The 25,466-nt window shown below is 36.3% G+C and overlaps 1 long non-coding RNA gene across 1 annotated transcript; it reads right to left on the bottom strand.

The window, feature by feature from the left end:
- Nucleotides 1–4,083: 4,083 nt before the first annotated feature.
- On the bottom strand, nt 4,084–6,749 carry LOC116421097. The gene is made up of 3 exons (XR_004231414.1): nt 6,647–6,749; nt 5,093–5,194; nt 4,084–4,148 (listed from the first exon to the last, which is right to left on the bottom strand). It is a non-coding gene; the product is annotated as an uncharacterized LOC116421097 (long non-coding RNA).
- Nucleotides 6,750–25,466: the final 18,717 nt, after the last annotated feature.

The raw sequence follows: 25,466 nt of genomic DNA, 5'->3' as shown, positions 1-25,466 counted from the left end.
AGTAGTCATGAAGAGCTGAACACAATTGAACAACAACAAAAGAACAAATCTAATATCTCTTTAAAATAACTCTTCAAGGTTTGGCAATTGTTAATGCTGTAAAGTTACCCATGCATATAACCTGTAAATAAAAGGCTATTAAATAAAAATTAAAAAATAAAATAAAATTTAAAAATAAAATAAAATAAAATAACTCTTCAAATACTTGAAGAGAATTATCATCTATGTCCCCTTGTTATTGTTCACTCATTTAGTGAAGTCTGAGCCTTCACGATTCCATGGACCACACCATCCATGTGGTTTTCTTAGAAAAGATAGTGCCAGTTTTGCCATTTCCTTCTCCAGTGCATTAAGGCAAACAAGTTAAGTGACTTGCCTAGGGTCACATAGCTAGTATTGAACTCAGGTCTTCCTAATGCTAGGCCCAGTGCTCTTTGCACTGTGCTGCCACCCAGCTATCTTCTATGTCCCTTAGTTTCCTCTTCTCCAGGTTTTCATATCCCCAGTTTAATTCAATTAAATAAGCATTTATAAGATACCTCCTGTGTGTAAGATACATTTCTAAGGGTTATGAACATACACATCCCCCCCAAAATCACCAATTCCTATTCTCAAAGAGCTTCCATTAAAATGGAGAAAAGAGAACCAATCACTAAAGCCATTGTGATATAATGAAGAAACAGCCAGGAAAATCCTGGGTTAAGGTCCTGCTTCTGACTCATACTGGCTTTGTGTCCACTGACTGTGCACTTAATCTCTCAGTGTCCCCAAGCAGCTCTCTGAGACTTTAACTTGCAAAAAATTGCTGCCAATTTACATGAATAAAAGGACACTCCCTACAACAATAAAATCATTGGTCCAAACCAAAAAGTTATCAAGAGGGAGATACTACAGGTACACAGATCAGTGAATGCACAGTCTCTGCAGTCTAAGTACAAAGTAACTTCAGGGGAAAGAGGGGGACTCATAGGCAGGGGAATCAGAGCAGGCCACTTGTAGGGAGGGGGTGAGCCTTGAACAGAGAGTGGAATTCCAAGAAACAAAGCCATGGGAGACATATTCTTTTCATTTGTGTCTCCAATGCCTAGTGCCTAGTTTGAAACATAGAAAGGACTTAATAAATGTTTGTTAATTGACTGATAGAGGCTAGTTTGTCTGGAAAAATAGGTTCAAGTCAGATTGTCAGGAAGAGTAGAGGCAACAGGGAGCCACTGAAGTTTGAGGGCAGAGATGGAGAGGACAAAATCAGATGTGTGTTTCTGAAATATCTGTCTGGCAGCTATGGGGAAGACTGATTAAAAGGGGGAGAAAATAGGGGCAGGGGACTTATTAGGAGGCTATTGCAAAAGTCCAGATAAGAAATGAGGACCATGAAGTGGGCAGTAGGTATAACGGGAATAAAAGGAGTGAATATGAAAGACTGTAGAGGTCAAATCAGGAACTGACTGTTTATGAGAGAGGAAAAGGTAAGGAAGGAAACAAAGATTCAAGAATAACTGGTCTTGAGCCTGAGGATCTGCAGGCATTGAGATACTGTGGATAGGACTCTAGACTCAGAATCAGTTCCCACTTCAGACACTCACTAGCTATGTGAACCTACCAAGTCATCTGACTGATTTCTCTGCTTCAGTTTCTTTATCTATAAAATAAAGACGGTAGACTTAATAACTGCTCAGGTCCCTTCAGGAGCCAGCTAGGTGGCCCAGTGGTATGACAGTCAAGTCTGGAGTCAGGAAGAAATGTGTTTAAATCCATCTTCAAACACTTAGTAGGTGGGGGATCCTAGGCAAGTTATTTAACCCTGTTTGCCTCAGTTTCCTTATTTGTAAATTGAACTAGAGAAAGAAATGGCAAACCACTTTGGTCTTTGTCAAGAAAACCCAAAAAGGGATCACAAAGAAAACGCGTGAAACAAATGAACAAATTATCATGAGGCTGTTCTGTTTTCATGAAACAAGTAGGACCTGAGTCTTTCATTAAAAGAAAGTTTGATCCTCAATGAATAGTACCTCCCCACTACAGTGCCTCTTTGAATTGAGACCCCTTCTCTCTGTCCCTAGGGAAAAGTAACACAACATGGTGGGGAGTACTTGGACTTGGAGCAGGAAATCAGACTCCTAACTCTGACCCTCATTCTCAGTGCAACTTCTCTGAGTCTCTTTCCTCTTATGTAAAATGGGGCTAACGATACTTTCCTTACAAGTCTGATGAGGGGTGGGGATAAGCGGAAGCAATTATTAATATTAAGGCATTATGGAAATATGGGTTATTGTTATTATTAATAGGTCTAGAGGATTGTGAGAATTCCTGTTGGGGAGAACTAGAAGAAGAGAGACAAGAAAGTGATCATGAATGAGCATAACTTGTACCTTCTTATTTCTTTTTATTTTACTTCCCTAGCCCTCCAAAAAACAGCTAGAAATGGGGACTTCACCTGTGGTTTCAAAGAAAGGAACTCTTCAGAGCCATCCTGAGTCACCAAATCCACTCCCCAGGTGTGCTCTGAGTCATGTCTCCTGAAGTGACTTGGCCCCCAAACAATTTTTTTTATTCCTCGGTCAGCTCTTCAAACCCAGTTGGGCTACATTCCCCTTCCTACATCACTGTCCAGGTGGGGCAGACTGGAATAGCAAAGAGAACTCTAAAGGTCATAACACTCAGGGCTTCTGCAAATGGGGGCCAAGCTATGGGAGACAATAGAAAGTCCCAAAGAAATAAATTGTACCACCCGATAACTGGTGTTTTAGAAGGCTGAATACCTCAATGTTCATCCCTAAACACTGGGAGCCTCAGTTTCTTCATCTGCAAAATGGTGGCATTGATGATCTTTAAGGACTTTGTTAACTAAAATTATGATGTCGCTACAATCCTATGACCTACTCTATTGGAAGGCAAGAGAGAGGGCAAGTATGTTCACTCATTTCAGTCATGACTAACTTGACATGACCCCATTTGGGGTTTTCTTGACAAAGATACTAGATACTCAAAAATATGAGTGCATGGAATTATTAAAGGAATAAATGTATGATATATCAATAATTATGTCTTATAATCATTGATTTATTATCCTTTAACAGATATATACATATCAGTTACTACATAGTTTCTTATCAATATGTAATATCTCTGTTAATTATATTTCTAAATACCAATCATTCATTACCTTCATTTGTTAAAACATGAACTATAAGAATATTCAACTGATGTCATCAGGTGGATGTATTATTGGATCTCACCTTTGTCTGCTATTTTATTGGTATCCCCCAGGCTCCCACACACTCCCAAAAGTAAAATTACCCCAAGTCAATCCATTCTACAAGATGGTGTGAGTATGAGGCATTGACATTTCCTTCTCCGGCTCATTTTACAGATGAGGAAACTGAGGCAACCAGGGTTAAGTGACTTGCCCAGGATGAGACAGTTAGTAAGTATCTGAACTCAGGAAGATGAGTCTCCCTGACTTCAGGTCCAGTGATCTATCCACTGGGCCAACAAGCTGAGGGGCTAAGTAACCTTGACCTTATTGGAAGACAGTATATTGTATTAGGAAATCCAGTCATTTGGATATAGTAGGTCTTTAATAAGTACTTGATGACTGATTGATTAATTGATCCATTGATTCTCAGTCAGAGCCCATCAGTTTGAATTCTAGCTGTCGGTTGACTTCAGTTTTCTAGTCTATAAAATAAGGAACTTAGATGAAAAAGTCTCTTAAGTTTTAAATCTTGTGGCACAGCCGCTTATACAGCAATATGATGTAAAGTCAACACCCAGCCCCTAAATACTTCCTCCTCTGACCTGTGGTTGATGACCAGAAATTCTACTAATGACATTTCATTTTCTCCACCTTTGGAGAATTTTACATGGCATTTGAAACTGTTTCTGCTCATTACAATTTTGTGGATAGTGGTTTTATCACACCTTTGACCTGGATGATTAAGGAGAGTGGAAAGAAAGGTCCAGAACACAGGATTAAGGCAAAATTGCCCAGGATCACACAGTAAATGCCTGAGGACTGATTTAAACTCAGGGCCCAGTGCTGTATCCACTGAATCGCCTAGCTGCCTTTAGTGCATGGAATACTTACTTCTCACAAGATCCAGAGAGGGAAAGGCCATGTGAGATAATGGTCTCAAAGACTGGTAAATCTGAAAGAGATTTTAGAAATTAATCTTTTTTTTTTCTAACAAATGAAGAAACTAAGTCAGGAAAAGTGACCTGTTTAAAGTTTCAGGTAGTTAAATGACAGCGGGGACTTGAATCCAAGCCTTTTATTCACAGACTAGGGCTCTTCCCTGCACACTCTGTGGCTTCTCCTCTACACTCTGCTGCATTGCTCCACACGGGCCTAGGCTCACGTGGATGATGATGAGCCCTGATCATAAACAGTTTGTTGGGAAGGGAGGAAAAGGGAGGGGAGGCTGCCAAAGACAAAAGTCCTTTCCTCTCCTGCAGGGGAACTTGACCCCAGCTAGGACCAGCCTCTCCATAAACAAAGGGCAGGGAACAGGCCCTGTCTAGACTTTGTGACTCCCACTGTGCCTGGTGCATTGCTCGGCACATAGTAGACATTTAATAAATGTTGGTTGAATTTGAATTTATGATAGAAGGATGACTGGAATTGCCAATGCTCTTTAGGGGATCTGGATTCCTGTCACAGATCTGCCACTAACGAGTGTTGTGATCTTATGGGAGTCATTTTCCTTCCTCTGGGCCTCATTTCCCCCATCTGTAAAATGAGCAAATTAGGCTATGTGATCTCTAAGGTCCTTTCTAGCTTTTCCAGTCTCTCCTTTCCCCTTTCCCTCTCTCTCTTTTCTTCTCTCTGTGTTCCTCCTCCCCCTCCTCTCGTCTCTCTCTGTCTCTTCTTTTCTCTCTCTGTCTCTGTCTCTTTCTGTGTGTGTATGTGTGTGTGTGTGTGTGTGTGTGTGTGTGCCTCTCTCTCTGATAAATAAAGTAGGAAGCCTAGTGAGTGATGTCATCTTTTTTCCAAGCTGCTTTTCCTTACTCCTCCGCCTGTCATGTTTTTTTTTTTTTTTTTTTTTTTTTTTTTGGGGGGGGGGGGGGGGGGGGGTGGAGAGAAAAGAGATACCTTACAAGCAAAGCTTAGTCTACAGCACAGTCGTGGACAACTTTGTGTCCTCTGGTGCCACCTGGTGGAGCATGGGCTCTAAGACTGGCCTGGCCACTGCAGCTGGCAAAAGACAAAAACATGATGTCATCCCCATGGAAGGAAAATTCCTTCAAGTGAAGAACCTGCCTGGTTTCCAGGCCCCCTTCCCCTCCCCCCAGCCTCCATCTCCCTCTCCTTCTCTCCTCCTTCCCTCCCTCCTTCTCTCCCTCCTTCCCTTCCCCTTCTCTCTCTCTCTCTCTCTCTCTCTCTCTCTCTCTCTCTCTCTCTCTCTCTCTCTCTTTCTCTCTCTCTGTCTCTCTCTCTCTATTTCTCTCTCTCTCTCTGTCTCTCTCTGTGTGTCTCTCTCTGTGTGTGTCTCTCTCTCTCTATCTCTCTCTCTGTGTTTCTCTCTCTCTCTCTTTCTCTCTCTGTCTCTGTGTGTGTGTGTATGTGTATTTCTTTCTGTCTCTCTCTGTCTCTTTCTCTCTCTGTCTTCTGTGTGTGTGTGTGTGTGTGTGTGTGTGTCCCCCTCTCCCTTTTTTCCCCCATCTCTATGTGTATGTGTCTCTGTCTGTCTGTCTTTCTCCACGTCGCTGTCTCTCTTTGAGTGTCTCTCTCACTCGCTCTTTTTCTTTCTGTCTCTCTGTGTGTCTTTCTGTCTCTCTCTCTCCCATCTCTGTCTGTCTCTTTCTCTGTCTCTGTTTCTCTCTCTCTCTCTCTCTGACTCTGTCTCTCTGTTCCTGTCTTTCTATCTCTGTCTTTCTCTGTGTCTCTTATTCTTTCTCCTCTCCTCTTTCTCTCTCCCTCTCTTCTCCTGTGTTTCTAAGCATTAACAGAGAAACTAAAAATGCATTCTGAATATGAAAATGTTCACTTTTTAAAAAACACTATCAACAAGTAAAAATAACATTTCTTCTAACCATTTAAGGTTTACAAACCACTTTCCTCATAATAATCCCATGGGATAGGTAGTGAAAGTGTTACTGCTCCCATTTTACAAATCAAAGAACTCTGAGGCTCAAAGAGAATTTTGCTCAGGGTATCAGAACTAGTAAGTTCACTAGTAAGTCACAACTTGAATCCAGATTGCTTGACCCCAAAGAGTCAGGACTTTGTCCCCAATATCAATCCTGTGATTCCATAAAATATAAAAATGGATAGGTTTTCATTCCATTTTCCACTCCTAGGCCCTGTCCCTCTGTCAAAAGAGATGAGAATTCAACAGCTCCCACTAACAAATCCAGTGAAAAGATACATAAGAAGGACATTATGTTAAATTAGATCTAATGAGAAAACAAAGGAATGTATTTTTTTCAGGAACTTCTAGGGCAGGTACCAAAAAATGATTACATGATGGTTATAGAGAACCTTCACTAATTTAGGAAGATAGAAAGTTCATTTAAGGAATAGGATGTGATATGAGAATTAAATGAAGATAAGAATAAGTATAAGGAAAAGGTCTACATGGAAAGTAAAAAACAATTCATTAAATAATACCTGGGTGAAAGGAAAGCATTTTCAAAGCCAAATTACCTTCAAGGTGATGACAACATATGGTTTGTTGTTGCTGCCATTCGGTCATGTCCAACTCTTTGTGATCTCATGGACCATGGGGTTTTCTTGGCAAAGAGAATGGAGTGGTTTGCCATTTCCTTCTCCAGTAGATTAAGACAAACAGAGGTTAAGTACTTGCCAGATCACACAGATAGTAACTATCTGAGACAGATTTTGAACTCAGCTTTTTCCTAATTCCAGGCCTAGCATTTTAGCCATTGATCCACCTAGCTGTCCGATGACACAAATACCACGAATCAAAAATTTAAAATATGGCATAGTACAAAGAGAGTTAGAATGCCATAAAAAGATCTGAGTCAGATCAGCCACATAATACTTTGTAATTTCAGGCTAATCACTTCTCTCTTCCATGCCCCAGTTTCCCCATCTGAAAAAAGAACTTGAACAACAACAATGAATAGAATGTAAAAATTCCCAGTAATTGTAATGAGCAGTCTTGGCTCTGGAGAACTGATAAGAAAATGTACCTCTCTCCTTTTGATAAAGAGGTGCGGGATTAAATATACATTATCCAACATTTGGTTCCATTCAATTGCTTTGCTTTGTTACAATAGAAAGCTCAATGGATAGGTGAGTATCCATATAAAATCTGGAAAAAAAAAAAGGTTGAGGTCAAAAAAGCTTTTCTTTTTAAACAAAGAGGGTAAACTAAATTATCACTGGGATTCCTTTCTGCTCAAAATTCAATGACTTCTTGGTATCCTCACCTGGTATCACCCCCTGTAGGAGGAGCAAAGAGAATTCCTTATACATTTTGACACCTCGGTGTAACAATGTTTTTTTCTCTATGATAGCTTCATTTCTGTTCTTAACATTGTAAACTTAGAATCAGAAGAATAAGATACAAGTGTAGTCTCTGCCACTAACTTACTGTGTGATCTTTGGGCAAATCAGTCAGTCAACAAGCGTTTATTAGGTACTTATGTGCTAGGCACTGTGCTAAGCTCCATACCAAGAAAGGCAAAAAGAACTCACAGTTTGACAAAAATTGCTGGGAACACTGGAAAATAGTATATCACAAACTCATCATAGACCTACATCTCACACTCTATATCAAAGATAAGGTCAAAATGGGCACATGATTTAGGCATAAAGGGTGATACCATAAGCAAATTAGGAGCACAAGGGATAGTTTACCTAGTAGATCTTTAGAGAAGAGAAAAGATTATGGTGAAACAAGAAATATAGAACATTGCAAAATACAAAATGGACAATTTTGATTACATTAAATTAAAAAGATTTTATATAAACAAAAGCAATGTAGTCAGGATTAGAAGGGAAGCAGATAGCTGGGGAACCATTTTTACAGCCAGTGTTCCTGATAAAGATCTCATTTCTAAAATATATAGAGAACCGAATCAAATGTATAAGAATACAAATCATTCCTCAATCGATAAATGGTCAAAGGATATAAGCAGACAATTTTCAGATAAAGAAATTAAAGTTATTTATAGTCATGTGAAAATGTTCTAAATCACTTTTGATTAAAGAAATAAATGCAAATTAAAGCAATTCTTAGGTACCACCTCACATCTATCAGACTGGCTAAAATGACAGGAAAAGAAAATTATAATAGAGGGGATATGAATTATAGGTGGAGTTGTGAACTGGTCCACCCATTCTGGAGAGCATTTTGGAACTATGTCCAAAAGGCTATTAAACTGTGCATACCTTTTGATCCAGCAGTGCCATTATTAGGTCTGTATCCCAGAAAGATCATAAAAGAAGTAAAAAGATCCACTTATGCAAAAATGTTTATAGCTGCACTTTTTGTGGTGGCAAAGAGTTGGAAAATGAGAAGATCCCCATCAATTAGGGAATGGCTAATAAGTTATAGTATATGAAAGTAATGGAATATTTTTTCTATATAAATGACAAACAAGTTGATTTTAGAAAAACCGGGGAATATTTACATAAATTGATGCTGAATGAAACAAGCAGAACCAGGAAAAAATACACAGCAATGACAAGATTGTGTGATGATCAACGATGATAGGCTTGGTTCTCCTCAACAATTCATTGATCGAAGGCAATTCCAATAAACTTTAGATAGAAAACACTATCCACATCCAGAAAGAGAGGCCTATGGAGATTAAATGTGGATCAATGCACTCTATTTTCATATATTTTTTTTCTTTCTCATGGTTTTCCCCTTTTGTTTTGATTTTCTTCTCCCAATCTGACTCCTATGGAAATTTGTTTTTAAAAATGAATATATATGCATAACTTAAAATAATTTAAATAAAAAATTTTAAATCCAAAGGCAAACACTGGTCCTGCCCTCAAAGAGTTCTTATTTTAATAAGTGAGACAAAAAGCTATATAATAACATATATTTATGTAATAATTATATCCATAAAGAAGGTAGCGTTTGAGTTGAGTCTTAAGGGAAGCCAGGAGTCTGGAATCAAGAGGAAGAGCATTTCAATTAGAAGGCACAGACAGAGAAAAGATAGACTTTAGAGATGGCATTTCATACGCAAGAAATAACTAATAATGGGCCAATTCAACTGCATTGCAGAGTGTATGGAGAAGAGAAAGATATAAGACTGGGAAAGATAGGAAGAGGCCAGGTTGTGAAAGCTTTAAAAGCCAGAACAGTTTATATTTGATACTGGAGGTAATATTGAAATTTATTGAGTAGAAATGCATGATATGACCAGATCTACACTTCAGGAGAATCATTTTAATGATCTTGCAAAGGGCAGATCAAAGTAGGGAGAGACTTGAAACAGGAAATCAACCAGAAAACTCTTTTAATAGTCTAGGCAAAAGACAATGATGGCTTCTGACCTAGAATGGTGGCTATATGAATGGAGAAGATACACACAAAAAAGAAGCCATGTAAAAGTAGAAATGACAGAATTTTCAATCGGGTGATATGTGGAATAGATAAAATTGAAGGGTCCAGGCTGACACTATGGTAGTGAGCCTGGGTGATGGAGAGAATGAAGGTATCCTTGCCAGTAATGGGAAAGTTGGAAAGAAAGGAAGGTTTTGGGGGGAAGATAATGTTTTATACATGTTAAATTTGAGATATTTATGAGATACTTGATATAAAATTTTAGTAAACAGTTGTTGATACATGGGTAGAGTTTAGAAGAGAGACAAAGGCTGGATATATAGATTTGGGAATCCACAGGAACTGAAATCCCTATCTTTTCTGGGTCTCAGCTTTATCATCCATAAAATGTGTGGGCTAGATCATAGGATCATAATATTGGTGCAATCCCTAATTGCACCTTCCAACATCAAGATTGCTTGTAGAATACCTGGGGAACCAATTTTCCTTTGCTCCTTCCAATGGGGAAAGGCATATGTCTCCATGATTCATAACCTTTTTTAGCCTCATATCAGGAAAAGGCAAATATGTGCATTTAAGGTTTTATCCCACATATGCATGTGAAACTAGGACAGTATACCAGCGCCATGCCAGGAAACTGAGTCACTTCCTTTTGAATTGTCTTAGGAAGATTTTGGAGATTTTGTAGGATAAAATACCAGACATGAGGTCCTTTCTCAAACTAAACTGCCAAGTCTTCTCTAGTGCAGAGAAGGCAACTCCATTGGGCTGGCCATATTGTTTGAGTGCCAAAATGTATGCTTGTCAAAAAATTGCTTTATGAAAAATTCACAGATAATAAGCACTCACGTGATGGTCAGAAAAAGTGATACAAGGCCTCTTAAGGTCTCTCTAAAGAATTTTGGAATTGATTGTGAGATATGGAAGACACTGGGGCACAGGACTTCCCAGCGTGGCATGTCTTCATCAGAGAAGATGCTATATTCTGTGAGCAAACCAGAATTGAATTAACTCAGAAGAAACACAACATGTGCAAATTTAGAGAATCCACAAATATTCACATGGATTATTTGTGCAGGATCTCTGGTAGAGTACAATGAGCTTGTTTTGGTCTGCTCAGTTACTCAGACACACTGTCAGTTTCCTCTAACATAATGATGTTATTTTAGTCCTTTTCAAGAACAAAAGACCTCCAATCAACCAACCCATGTAAAATAGATAACTCCACATTAGTAACCTAAATGTATAGACATGGGTCAGGTATCTCTGGAATTTGATCTACTCCTCTTCAAATGAGACTATGGATTTTACCTTAGGGGAAACAAGACAAAGGTTCTTGGCTAAACAAACTTGCTTCTTCACTCACCTACTCCAAGAGGTATTAGGCTAGATTTCGATCTGTGCTGCTCTCAAATATTTCTCACCATGGGTATAATTTTAGGGATTCAAAAGGAAAACCTTCCCTGGTTATTAGCTGAAGCTTATACTTACCAAAATAACTCCTTTCCACACAAAACCTCAAATAGAAATCAGAGAAGTTCTACAGATAAGAATAAACAAGAAAATATAAATGAATGAGCTCTTTGCTAGAAGTAAAATAAAATCTCAGGTTAGACCAAAAGCTCCAAAATCTCACTCAGGAGAAAAGTATTCAAAATTTATAGGGAAGCAATCTGGAAATCAGAAAGAGGAGTCAGATTCTTCTACATACCTGTAGCTTCCAATAGTCTTCTATTTGTCTATTTCCCAAAGAAAATCTGAAACAACTAGTATCTCTCTCCCCCAGGAAGTTCTGGCACCAAATTTTTCCCTTACATAAATCCTAAATATCATGGCAGTATCCGTTCCACCAATTCCAGGGAACTTTCTTTTCCTCCCCAAACATAGAAGTTTAAAAAAAAAAAAAAAAAAAGATAGTTGGAAGCATGTGTGTGTGTGTGTGTGTGTGTGTATGTGTGTGTGTACACTGTATTTAATTCAATTGTTTACTCTCAGATTCATCTACTGAACATATATCTGGTGCTTGTCTTTCTATCTCACTATTGCTTAAAGTTTTTACAATAATTTAGTTCAATTTCATAAGTATTTATTAAATATGTGTGCCAAAGAACAAGCTAAGGACTAATATACAAAAAGATGAAAATAAAATTGGTCTCTACCTTCAAGGAGCCTACATTCTACTAAGCAGAGCCTTGGGGCAAAGACAAACCTAGGTTACAACATGCAAAGGTAAGGAGGAAATAGTGAAAGATACCTTCAAATAAGATTTCTTACCCAACACGTTTTCAGTACCAAAACATACACTGTCTGTGGCACATAGAGATTTATTTTGTGATACACCACGTCACAGGAATTAGAACAAAGGCTGGAATGGTTTAAGACAATTCCAAATATGATGAAAAATGCTATCCACCTTTAGAGAAAGCTAATGGAGTCTGAATGCAGATTGGAGCATTTTTTTTTAATTAAACTTTATTTTTTTTGGTCTGTTTTCTTTCACAACATGACTAATATGGAAATATGCTTTGCATGACTGCACACATATAACCTATATCAAATTGCTTGCTTTCTCAAGGAGCAGGGAGAACGGGGAGGGAGGGAGAAAATTTGAAACTTAAAAATTTTTAAGAGCAAATATTAAAATTGGTTTTATATGTAAAGAAAAAAATGTTTTTAAAGAAAAAAAAAAACAAAAAAAACACAAAGGCCTGAAGCCTTCTCTGGACACTGCCACATTAACAGGTACAAATTTCAGATCTTGCCCAAGGCATCTTGGTGGCTTCACATAATGTAGAGCAGGTGGATAAGTAAGAAATGTGAACTGAGATTCTCTAATATCAAAACCAGGATTTTTTGCCAGTACACTGCACAGCCTTTCTGAGAGACAATAAAGTTGAATAACTGGAAAACAAGAACCAGACTATAGGATTATCCCTGGCCACCACTGCTGTAAATGTTTTGTCTACTCCTTTAAAAGATAAACTCCTTTGTGGGCCGAAACTATCTCTACTTTTATATGTATATCACTTGAATTTTTCATATTTACGTACTACAAATAACATATGTAACATAGGTATTTCTACTCTTCCCCATAAGGGAACGCTATCTTTGCCAAGATAACCCTAATTGTTGTATGTGTGTCTAGGCTCTCCGCAAAAGACTTCAGCCCTTCACCAATGTGGTTCCCACAATTATAGGGGATAGGCCCAGTATCCTATTTCTACTTAGTTACTAACAACTGGATTTGCCTTAATGAAGGAATATTTACTTTAAAATATCATATTTTGAAAAGAGCACAAAATATCACAATATTTAGTAATCACAAATATATAACCTTTCTCTACTTGATGACTTGATAACTCATATGTATCACTTCAGTCCCCTGTGAGGGGAAAAAAAATTAGGTTCCTAGATTATCTCAGTTCCTATAGACAAATAGGATTCCTATTTGTTAGGTTCCTAGATTATCTCAGTTCCTATAGACAGTTCCAGTTTCAAGTCCAGAATAGTTTGCTTTTCAGATCTATAGATAAATAAAGAATTTGTGACCAAACAAGAGATAAAAAACATTATGGAGTGTAAAATGGATAATTTTGAATACATTAAATTAAAAAGGTTCTGTACAGAAAATTGGGGAAGATTTGCAGCAAGCTTCCCAGGGGGGGAAAAAAAAACTTCATTTCTCAAATATATAATGAACTAAGTCAAATTTATACAAATATGAGTAATTCCCCAATTGATAGATGTTCAAGGGATATGAACAGGCAGTTTTCAAAAGAAGAAATCAAAGCTATCTATCATGATATGATATTGATTAGATATTATTGATTAGAGAAATGCAAATTAAAACAACTCTGAGATACCATCTTAAACCTATCAGAAATGAGAAATTCTAGAGGAGATGAGGGAAAACAGGTATACTAATGAACTATTGATAAAATTGTGAACTGATCCAACAATTCTGGAGAATAATTTAGAACTATGCTCAAGGGCTTTAACACTGTACTTATCCTTTGACCTAGTAATACCATTACTAAATCTATACCCCAAAAAGATCGAAGGAAAAGGAAAAGGACCCATATGTACAAAAATATTTATAGTACCTCTTGTTGTGGTGGCAAAGAATTAGAAATTAAAAGCTGCTCATTAGTTGAGGAATGTCTGAACAGGTTGTGGTATATGATTGCAATGGTATATGATTGCTATAAGACTTGTGGAGGGGAGTGAGTTGAGAAAAAAAACAATGCAAGATCTTTATGAATTGATGCAAAGTGAAGTGAGAGGTATCAGGAGATAATTGTGTACAGTAACAGCAATATTGTAATGATGATCCAGGGCAGCTAAGAGATATAGTAGATAGAGCATTGGGGTTGGAGTCAGAAGGACTTGAGTTCAAAACTAGCATCGGACATTTACTAGCTGTATGACTCTGGATAAATCATTTAACCCTATTTGCCTCAGTTTCCTCATCTGTAAAATGAGCTAAAGAAGGAAATGGCAAACTATTCCAGTATCTTTGGCAAGATTACTCCACATGGAGTCATAAAGAATCAGACATAGCCAAAACAAATGATCAAGATGATGATCAGCTATGAATGATTTGTCTACTCAGATCAATAGAATGATCCAAGACAATTCCAATTGACTCATGATGAAAATATGCTACCCACCTCCAGAGAAAGAAATGATGAATTTTAATTGCAGATTGAAGCATAATTTTCTTGCTTTCTTTTTGAAAACTTTTTTTCAATATGGCTAATATAGAAATATGTTTTGCATGATTTCACGTGTATAACCAATATAATTTTATTTACTTCATAGTGGATGGGAGAGGGTTGCAACACAGGAGAGAATATGGAATTCAAAGTTTGAAAGAAAAAAATGTTAAAAATTAATTATAAATTTGGGGGAGAAAAAAAGAACAATGGGTTTCCCTCATGGGAGGTCTCCACACAAAGGCTGTAGGGGCATTCATCAAGGATGTAGAAGGAAGGAATTTTTGTTCAAGGTCAGATTAAATAAGATGGCTCCAAGATTCCTTCTTGTTCATAACTGCTTGACTGCACACAGGCATTAGATAACATGAGATCCTAATCCTGATGAGAGTGAATAAAGTTTTATTATCCAATCTGCCATTACCCTTGGAGATCTAAACCTTATCATTTCCCAGCACTGGCATCTTCCCTGCTAAGATGATTCCTAAGAACCTTGGATGTTGCCACTCATTCCAATGTTTCACTCTTTGGACTGCTGGGCCAAGCTGGACTTCCACCCCAGAAAATGAATGTTGTTGTATGTGTTTTATCCCTTAATTAGAGTGTGAGCTCTTGGAGAACAGGGACTATCTCACCTTTTCTTTATGTATGCCCAGTGTTTGGTACATAATTAAGAACTTAGTAAATGTTTTTTTCACTCATTGTCATTCATAATTTTTATATTACAATTATCTGTCTAGGTTTCATATCCCCTATTAACTTTTTGTCTCTTTCTTAGCCTGGAACCCATTGACTAAGCACATAGTAGGTGCTTAATAAATGTTTGGTAAAATGGAAGTGAAATTAAAGAATCTCCCAAGAGCTATTCCTCAATGAATAAATGATCCAAGGATATAAATAGGCAGCCTTTAAGAGGAGGAAATCCAAAAACACAATTTGTGAAAAATGCTCTAAATCACTAATAATTAAAAAATGCAAATTAAACCATCTTTAAAATTCTAACACACACTTAACAGGCTGGCAAAGATGACAAAAGAAGAAAATGACAGATGTTAAGGGACTATGGGAAAACAGATGCCATAATGCATTGTTGATGAAATTATGGATTGGTTCAGCCTTTCTGGAGACAAATTTGGAACTCTGTCCAGAAATTTACCAAACTCCATCATCTATGACCTACTTATACCATTGCTGGGCTTACACTCCAAAGAAATCAAAGAAGAAAAGGATGTATTAAAAAAATATTTGTAGGATCTCTTCATGGTAGCTAAAAATTGAAAACTAAGATATGAGTTGGATTGTCCTCCTATTGGAGGAAAGCTAAAGAAATTGTGGTATCTATAAAGTATCAATGAAATGGAATGCTGTTATGTCATAAGAAATAATGAAATGGAAAATCTCAGAGGGAACTGGAAACATCTCTATCAAATGACAGGCTAAAGCAATAAAAATGAGAAGAACAATTTATACAATGATAGCAACATTATGATGAAAAGCAACTTTATAAGATATTAGAACTCTGATCAATGCAATGATAAGCCACAAGACATCTCTGATGTAATGAATTTAATATGCAGAGATACATTTTTTGAGATTACTAATGTAGGGATTTGTTTTGCCAGATTATATAGATGTGTACTGAAGAAATGGGTTATTTTTCTTTTTTTTTAATCTTATCAATGGGGAGGGGGAATAGTGGGCTGGACTAATTTTTAAAAAACTTTGAAAAAAAATTAATTACAGAGGGGGAGGGGGCAAAGGTAGGGAAGGAATGAAGTCTTTCCTCCATCTCGTTTCATCCAAAGTGCAATTCATTTCACATTAGCAATTCAGCAAGTGTACACTATCTCTAAGGCATTGTTCACCATGCATGAGGGTATAAATAGGAAAAATAATATAATTCTTAGTCTCAAATATCTTCCAAACCAATAAACAAAAACATAATACCTAGATATGTAGAATATAAAATAGGTGATTGAATCTAAAGTAAAATGCCAACAAAGTATTTTAAGAAATTCTGAGGAGGGAAAGATACTTTTAGCTTAAATCAGAGGAGAATTCATTTTAAAATATATACCTTTGCTGGGTCTTAAAGAAAGAAAAGTGATAAGGAAGGTAATGATAAGTAGGAAGCTAGATGGCATGGCACAATGGATAAAATTAGGGCTTGGAATCAGGAAAACTCATTTTCCTGAGTTCAAATATGGCTTCAGACACTTACAAGCTATATGACCCTGGGCAAGTCATTTAACTGCTCATCTATAAAGTGAACTGAAGAAAGAAATGGCAACCCACTCCATATCTTTGCCAAGAAAACCTCAAATGGAATTACAAGGAATCAGATAGGATGAAAATAACTAAACAACAATAAGTAGGGAATTTGTTCCTGGTAAAGGAAATATCCTACATAAATGCATTAAGTAAAGAAAAATCAGATTGAGAACAGGAAATAGTTAGGAGCACGGTTTAGTAAAAACACAGTTGCTTTCACATAACATGTATATACTTAAATATTTGGTGGGGGTTTTTTTTCAATTGAACATAAAATGTGTGATGGTGAGTCATGTGACTTGGGCTACAAAGGTAGGTTAGAGTAAAGTTGTAGAGAGCCTCAAATGCCAAGCTAAGGATCTTTTAAATGGTCCAAGATCAGAAATGAAGGAAACAGTATGAGAAACTGATTTAGAGCATTTCTCAGCATTAGAAAGAAATTTAGAGCATTTTTCACGTGAGTGTTGATAGCCTGGATTTTTTCCTCTGAGGACTGCCTATTTATATCTTTGGACTATTTATCAGATTTTCCTAAGATCAGATCATCACTCTATGCATTTGTATTTTGGCAGCTGCATGGGGGGAAATGGATTTGAGAAAGATGAGAGCCTTTCAGTTTGGTTTGGGTGACAAGAAGAAGATAGGATTTTTGGTGGGGGGGATTACTGGGGTTTTAAGAATCAATAAAAGGTCAACTTGGACTTCATTCCAGAACTTCCTTAAAAGCAACAAAAACCATGTATTAAGCCTCTGGAGGCTCATCCTGAGGAATAACAAGAAGATTTTCTTAAATGAGCAGTGCAATGAAATTTTTTAACAAAATGGAAAAGATAGATTTCTTCAAGAAAATTAGTGCTTTCAAGGGAAAATTTCATACAAAAAATAAACATGACAAAATATAAAAACAGAAGAGGCTAACAGAAGTAGAAGATATTAAGAAGAGGTGGCAAGAATATACAAAAGAACTATACAAGAAAGACCTTAACATCACCAATAACCATAACAGTGTGGTTACTGATCTAGAGGCAGACATCCTGGAGAATGAAGTCAAGTGGGTTTAAGGGAAGCATTGCTAACAACAAGGCTCATGTGAGATAATGGAATTTCAGCTGAGCTACTTAAAATCCTAAAAGATGATGCTGTTAAAGTGTTGCCCTCAATATGCCAGCAAATTTGGGAAACACAATAGCATCCACTGATTAGAAAAGATGAATTTATGTCCCAATCCTGAAGGGCAGTAACAAAGTAATGTTCAAATTACCAAACAATCATGCTTATTTCACATGCAGAAAAGTTAGGCTTAAAATTCTCTGAGCTAGGTGAACCAAGATTTATCAGAAGTGGAAACTGTTTTTTGAAGAGGCAGAGGAACAAGAGACCAAATTGCCAACATTCACTGAATCATGGAGAAAGCAAGGGAGTTTCAGAGAACATCTTATTCTGCTTCTTTGATGACAGTAACTTTAACTGTATGGATCACAACAAAAAGTGGCATGCTAGTGTTCCTTCCTTTTTTGGATGATTTTATATATATTTATTTACTGATAGAATTTTAGCTGTTTGAGGAAGGAGGATATGATAGATACATAGTGTCATGGAAACAATGAACATGAACTTGGACAAACTTTGAAAGATAGTGGAGGATGAAAGGGCCTGGCATGTAATGTCCCAGAGGGTCATGAAGAGTCAGACATGGTATACAAGAATTGCACATGTTTAACATATATTGGATTACTTGCCATCTAGGAGAGTGGGGAGGGGGGGGCAGTGTTTAGAACACAAGGTTTTGCAAAGGTCAATCAATGTTGAGAAATTATTCATGCATATGTTTTGAAAATAAAAAGCTTTAATAAAAAAAGTCAGATATGATTGAAAGACTGAACAACAACGACAAGGTTTCTCAGTCATTCATTCCTCAGTTTTCAGTCAGCTACAAGGAGGTATAGGTGACCAGGATCATGCCTTCCTTCCCAACTTTGATAGAAATGACAGAATTCCCCAGTCTGACTTTCAAAGCTCTCCACATTCTGGCTTCAACCTAATCTGTGACTTGCCTGTACAAACCTTCTGTTCCAAACTGATCTCTGCATTGTCCTCTGAAAACATCGGACACATTTCAACTTTTTTCCTCAGGCTGTTTCTTCCACCTAAAATATCGTTTTTCGTCCCTCTATTTCTGCAGATCCTACCTATTCTACAAGGTCTAGATCAATATCTCACTTCCACTAAGAAATCTTCCCTGACCACTGCAGTCTACTGTAGTCTCTTCAGCCTTTGAGTTCAAAGAGTTTGTTGTAAAGCTTAAGTCTTTTCTCTCATAACATTCAAAATGCAATTCATTTCAAATCAATGCTTTATAAATCCGAACAAGTTAAGTTATTATAATACTCCACCTTAGCTATTTTCAATTTAATATGGAGTTAATAATTACTCAGCCTACTGCATTTTATAACTGAGCCTCAACCTGATGTGGTCCTGTGGACATATTCTTTACAATATTTACACTCAATTGGCTTTTAGCCTGCAACTAAATTTTTGTATTATTTTCTTACCATATATATGTCATTTTCCCAGCTAGAATATTAGCTGTTAAAGGGCAGGGACCCTTATACTTCTTCACAGGGAATATTTTTTAATCTACTGTAGTATAATAGAAAAAGCAATGAATTTGGAGTCAGAAATCCTAGATATCATTTCTAGCATTTTATTAGTTGTAACCTTAGGCAAATCAATGAGACTCAGTTTCCTCATGTGTAAAATAGGGCTATTAATACTTTTACTACCCACCTATATAAAATAATCACTGATCTGTCTGGTATCTTAAAGACTACCTAACTCAGCCTATATTTCCAGTCCAACCCAACAAATATTTATTAAGCATCTATTATGTGTGAGACTGCACTAGACACGAGAAATTTTTTAAAAAGCATTAATTCCTTGGCCTCAAATAGCTTAAATTCTATATGTAAATAGATATATACACAATCATTTGAGAAGGGAAGGAACACTAGCAACTGGGGGCATCAGGAAATGATACATCTGTGTCAATATTATATTGTTTGAGGGTTTTAAAATCTATTTCCCTCTTTGCTCTTTAGCATCATTAGTTTAAACTGGTCAGGTTTGAGTTGCCTCAATTGTATACCGTATCTTCTTTTTTTGTTGTTATTTTTTTCTTTTTTGATCATTTTTAATCTTAATCTTTATTATGCCTTAATCTTAATGCCATTTTTAATCATTTTCTTTGTGTGTGTGTGTGATGTTATTTAGCCATGTCTAGAATCTACTGACTCCTTTATTGAAGAAAATAGTTACAGTGCTTAGGCCTGGGGCTTCTGTATAGCCTGCAAACCTTTGACCTCTCATCTCTTATCCCTGAATCATGTTTTTCAACATATTTTTCACTGTTGTCTCCTTTCCATTTGATGTCCCTAAATATTATACATACTTGATTTAATTTTGAGGGTCTTATTGAGTTCTTTATAGATTTTCTGTCTCTCCTTATTCTCAGAAAAATATGTTGACTCATAAGCTACAATTATCTTCCAAGTGCTCCCTTCACAAATATGCATCAGAAACACCACAAAGTAAAATGACCATTCATCCCCAAGAGTTGATGCATTTGGATGTACAATGAAACTAACACTATCAACTCCTTTATTTGTCTCTCCAACAAAAACCCTAGGAGCTTTCCTTCAATTTAGGCATGATAAATTCTTTTTATGTACTTTCATTTGTAACAAGAATGTCAAGATTAATCCAATTCAGTTTGTTCCTACTTGCTAGTTACTGGACAGAATCTCATACTTTGAATTAAAACAGCTAAGAAAAGCTAAATTGAATCTAAAAACTGGTTCTTCTTGGTATCTATTATTTCCTTTTCTTCTATTCTTACTATCACAGGATAAGAGGAAAGAAGCTGTATGAGACCAAGGATCGTTTTGCATTTATTTTCATATCTTTTCGAAGACTATGGTCAAAGAATTCACTACCTAGATGCCAGCCCAACTTTTCACAGGCTATCATTCTTCCTATTTAATTAATTCTGTAGGAAAGGGAGGCCCAGGTTTATAAAGAAAACATTTTATTGTTACTTTTCTTACTATACCACTTCTTAAAATGTCTTTGCTTTGAACTAATTGTGCCTTCTGGTTGACCATTTAGAGTAAACACCTCAGTGGAGTCTTATTAGTTATTGTATTAGAAATGTGCAACCACAAAGTACTCTGAATTTGGTCTTCTGGGGGGACAGAATTTGACACATTCTGTCAGTTAAGAAGTTCTTTAATGGCATTAAACTGATGATTTCTCTTGAAAATGGCAAACCAAAAACATCCATGTATTGAATCACAGAATTTAGGCTTAAAAAACACTTTAAACACCATTTAATTTTACTCTATCATTTATAGGTCCAGAAAAGGTAAAAAGTTTGCCCAAGTCAATCTTTAAAAATTATATCATATAATAATGATATTATTATAAGTATATATATATATATATATACATATAATAAGGAAAAATATAACAAAATGAAGTTAGGCAAGGGTCTAGAAATACCTTACTGAATGGTTTCCTCATCGCAAAATTGTTGATTTCAGGAATGAATTGGGTCGCAAATGACTAAGAGGAAGACAGCCAAATATCTAGGAGGTATGTGTAATTAAACAGTTAAGATGGCATTTTTGCCTTAGAAATGGGTAGATATCTCCATGTGGTCTCTAGGCTTTTCAGAACTAATATATATGCTTACCAAAATACAAATCCAATGATCAGGAATGTCCTGATCTTATATACCCATCCATATACTCTCTGGAATGTGATATAATGGAAAGAGTACTGAATTTGGAATCAAGAGAGTGGTGTTTAATCTCAGCTTTGCTGTATGACACTTAGCAAGTCTTTTCATTTCTGTGGACATCAGTCTTTTCATTTGTAAAAATAAATAGGCTAGACTAGACATTTCTGATGGAACTTTATTAAATCCTAAATTTGTTGAATATGCTAGTTATACATACTCACTTAGCTTCATGATAAATAGTATTATAGAATTTGAGTGTTGGAAAGGAACTTAGTGCCCATCTAATCCAAGGGATGCTGATTTTCAAATTTTCATTGGCAATACTACAAATAAAGATTCAATTTAAAGTTTTGTTGATTAGCTAGACCAGAGGTGTCAAACATGCTCCCCTGGTTTTAACTCCATAATGAACCAGTTTAAAATGTAATTGGTAACTATTTAACACAATAAATAAAAATAAAATAGAATGTAGATAATGTTAATGTGAGGTTTTCCAGGTCAATATGCCTCTAGCAGAGATCCTTATAAAAGAGCTAGTCGACCCCATGTCTATTTTAGTTTGACACCACAGTTCTAGATTTAACAAAGTGTTGAAAGAAATGTCAATACAGATTCATTTAAAAGAATATCCTGCTATAATTTTTTTCAGAGAGTCAGTTCTTACACTTTTACCACAACTACTGAGTCCAACCTATACATGAAAGAAGGGCCCAGCAGACAGAATTAAGAGGTGAAAATACATACCATTAATTAGAGAAATGCAAATTAAAACAATTCTAAAGGGCCATCTCACACCTATGATATCTAAAATGACAGGAAAAGATAATAATAAATATTGGTGGGGTTGTGGGAAAACTGGGACACTAATGCATTATTCGTGGAGTTGTGAACTGATCCAGCCATTTTGGAGAGCAATTTGAAACTCTGTAAAACTGTTCATACCTTTTAACCGCGAAGAATCACTTCTGGGTCTGTATCCCAAAGAGATCATTAAAAAAGAGAAAGGAGTCACATGTGCAAAACTGCTTATAGTAACTCTTTTTGTCATGGCAAAGAATTGGAAAATGAGTAGATGCCCATCAATTGGGAAATGGCTGGATAAGTTGTGGTATATGAATGTAATGGAATACTATTGTTCTAAAAGAAGTAATTAGCATGAGGGACAGCTAAGTGGCACAGTGGAGAGAGCACCAGCTCTGAGTTCAAGAGGACCTGAGTTCAAATTTGATCTCAGACATGTTAACACTTCCTAGCTGGGTGACCTTGGGCAAGTCACTTAACCCCAATTGCCAAATAAAAAAGAAAAAAAAAGTAATGAGCATCCTGATTATTTTCAGAATAAAATATACTAATATATTTTTCTCAATAGTTTTTTTATTTTCTTAAATACATATAAAGATAGTTTTCAACATTCATTTCTGTAATATTTTATGATCCAAATTTTTTTTTCTCTCTCTCCCCCACCTACCCCTTCCCGAAGATGTCAAGTAATCCAATATAGGTTAAACATGTACAGTCCTGCTAAACATATCACGTTATACAAGAAAAATCATATCAAAGGGGGAAAAATAAGAGGAAAAAGGTAACAAATAATAACCACAAAAAGATAAAAGTACTATGCTTTGATACACATAAGTTCTTTTTATCTCTCAGGATGTTGATGGAATAATCTTTCCCTCATCTATTGGAATTGTCCTGATCACCACATGAGCAGGCTGATTTCACAAAGACATGGAAAAACTTGTATGAATTAAGTAAAGTGAGTAAAACCATGAAAACACTGTACACAGTAATAGCAAGATTGTGTGATGATCAACTATGATTGACTTTTCTCTTCTCAGCAATGCATGATCCAAGACCATTCCAATAGACTGACAATAGACTTCAATAGAGAGACAATAGATTCTCTGGATGTCATTTGCACCCAGAGAGAACTATAGAGACTGAATATGGAGCATACAATCAAAGCATAGTATTTTCATTTTTTTTGTTGTTTTTCCTTTCTCATGGTTTTTCCCTTCTATTATGATTTTTCTTTCACTACATGACTAATATGGACATTTGCTTAAAATGATTGTACATGTATAATCTATAAAAGATTACTTGCTATCTTGGGGAAAGGAAAGGTATGGGAGGGAAGAGGAGAAAATTTTGGAACTCAAAATCTTATAAAAGTGAATGCTGAAACCTATCTTTATGTATAATTAGAGAAAAGAAAATACTATTTTTTTGGGAGGGGGAGAGGTGAAGATACAAACCCATTATAGGAGATGATTTTTCTAAAGCATGATTCTAACAATAATATTCCCATGGCCAGGACTTAAAGTCCCTCAGATTCCCTAGATTCAGACCACCTTTCCAGACAGAATGCACATTATTCTCTATCATGCACTCTATGTTCTCACTCATTTGGGCTTCTTGACATTCCCAGAAAAACAGCTGCCTCTATGGTAAAACTTGAGAAATACTAGAAAAGCCCTGAGCCTAAGTTATCTGATATACATATGTCCTTGTCCAGATTCCTGAGATTATTGAGGATACTTGGGAAAATGAAGAAATTGAATGCTCCTGTGATGGCAACTCACTATCTTATGGGCAAGCCATTCTATTCTACTTTTGGCTAACTAAATGTTAAGAACTCTGCTTTTTATTGGCAAAACTTCTGATTCTGAGGAATGTTGAAGGCAAAAGGAAAAGGGGATGGCAGAGGATGAGATGGATCAGTGCTATCATAGAAACAATGAACATGAATTTGAACGGACTTAAAGAGATGGGGGATAGTCACAGGGAATCAGATACCTCTGAACAATGATCAACTATTAGAAGGCTTTCTTTATGATGAGTGGAAAACTATGTACACATATTGTCCATTCATTGTTCCTATTTCTGCAGATAGAGCCCAGCAGAATTAGCTTAATTCCCCTTTCATATTAAAGGCCTCTTAATACTATATTTAAAATAGTCATTCCCTCCCCAGGCCTTTCTTAGGCCTTTAGTTCCTTTTAGGCTCACAGATCCCCACCATTCCTTAAGCCATTCTCATATGGCATTGATAATTTTTTAATAGATAATAAATAGAACTAATATAATCCTCTAAGCTTTGTAAATCATTTTATATATGCTATTTCATGTGATCCTCAGAACAATCCCACAAGGTGGATGATTTTTTTTTATTTTTTACTTTTCAACAGATAAGAAAATTGAGATTGACATAGGCTAAGTGACTTGGCCAGGATCATCCAGCTAGTCAGTGTTAGAAAAAGATTCAAACTTACCTCTTCCTACTTCTAAATCCAGGAGTCTAACCACTGCATCATATCTGCATGGCCTTCACCATTCTGGTTATTCTCTTTAAGGGTTCCATCTTATCAATACTACGTACAAATAAGCTATATAAGGATAAATTGAAGATAATCAGCAGAAGGGAAGCACTAGAAATAAAGAATTTCTGCAGAAAACATGAACTGAGACTGAAGGAAACCAAGAAGAAACCAAGATAAAGGAAAACATTCCCGGCATGAGAGAGAAGCCAATGAAAATGCCCAGCATCAGGAAATGGAGAGTCTTGTTTAAGGCATAGCAATGGCTAGTATTAACTGAATCACAGTATACTTAGTAATGTATAAGAATACTGGAAAAGTGGGTGCAGGGGAGAATAGGCAGATAGGAAAAGGAGTATCAGTTGAGCTATTGAAGTTTTTGAATCAAAAAAAAAATCCCACCCCAAATGCTACAGATGAATGAAAGTTGAAAAAAATATTAACAGTAAGTAAAAAGATAAACAAAGGAAAGACATATATAACATTTCCACAGGGTATTCCTCCCATCCCCATTAATTTGCATGCACACTCAAGGGTTGGGTCCTAAAAGTGGCTGCTACACTAGGATTCAAGTGATTCATTGTAGATACCCACTCTTAACATTATATATAACTCATGAGTCTCTACCAATGAGATTTCCATTAATAGTCAGTAGATCCAATTGATTCCTAGCAAAAGCATTTATTCTGTTTCATGGCATTTAAGTTCTTCTCTAATTTGTCACTATCCTGTATTTCCAGCTTTGGCTCATATTCCCTCCAATTACACAATATTCTACAAGAAAGTTGAACTATTTGACATCTTCCAGATGCACTCCATATTTTGCTACCTTTGTGCTTAAAGTTACCCTATGCACTATGTGTAGAATGTG

This window comes from Sarcophilus harrisii, chromosome 2 (assembly GCF_902635505.1).
Source record: "Sarcophilus harrisii chromosome 2, mSarHar1.11, whole genome shotgun sequence".
NCBI lineage: Eukaryota > Metazoa > Chordata > Mammalia > Dasyuromorphia > Dasyuridae > Sarcophilus > Sarcophilus harrisii.
Note: the sequence above shows the minus strand (reverse complement) of the source record. Positions and strands in the feature narration are given on the sequence as shown.